Below are 548 nucleotides of genomic sequence, written 5' to 3'. Positions count from 1 at the left end.
TATTGATCAACTGTATTTTTTGGTTGGTTGTCATGTATTTTAAGCCTACTCCTGGTACAGTATACAGTCTTCAGTTGGCGTCCTGGATGATTTTAAAGCACAAGGATTGATATCATGGTACTGCATTTAAATACAGCTTGTCAAAAGCATCATCACAGTCTAGTTATATCTGCACAATTTGAACATCGGATGCTTTTTAAGTTAGTAGAAGCACTCTGAGAAAAACATATCTGTCTGCTTGTAGCTTGTACTGACGACATGCCAACCAAGGCTTGTATATAGTTAGAGCACTATTTTAACCAACTGTTACTTGCTGGAAGTTTTATGTAAGCTTTTACTTATTTGTACAATGTCCAGAGTGGTATCATTTTAAAATAAGCCTGTTAAGAGCACTGATGTATGTCTGCATTGTTTTAAGGAAAACTGAAACCCTGCTTTTCACCTTGTATTGTTACTCAAAGCTGTCAAATAGCTTTTGAGCTCTCAGTAGTAACCAATCAAATGTCGGAAATATGGTACAATGTTTTGGTACATGCATTTTAAGAAAC

Source organism: Morone saxatilis, unplaced genomic scaffold, assembly GCF_004916995.1.
Source record: "Morone saxatilis isolate NCDOM2014 unplaced genomic scaffold, NCSU_SB_2.0 Contig9, whole genome shotgun sequence".
In the NCBI taxonomy this organism is placed as follows: Eukaryota; Metazoa; Chordata; class Actinopteri; family Moronidae; genus Morone; species Morone saxatilis.
The sequence above is the reverse complement of the archived record's forward strand: the minus strand, read 5'-3'. Positions refer to the sequence as shown.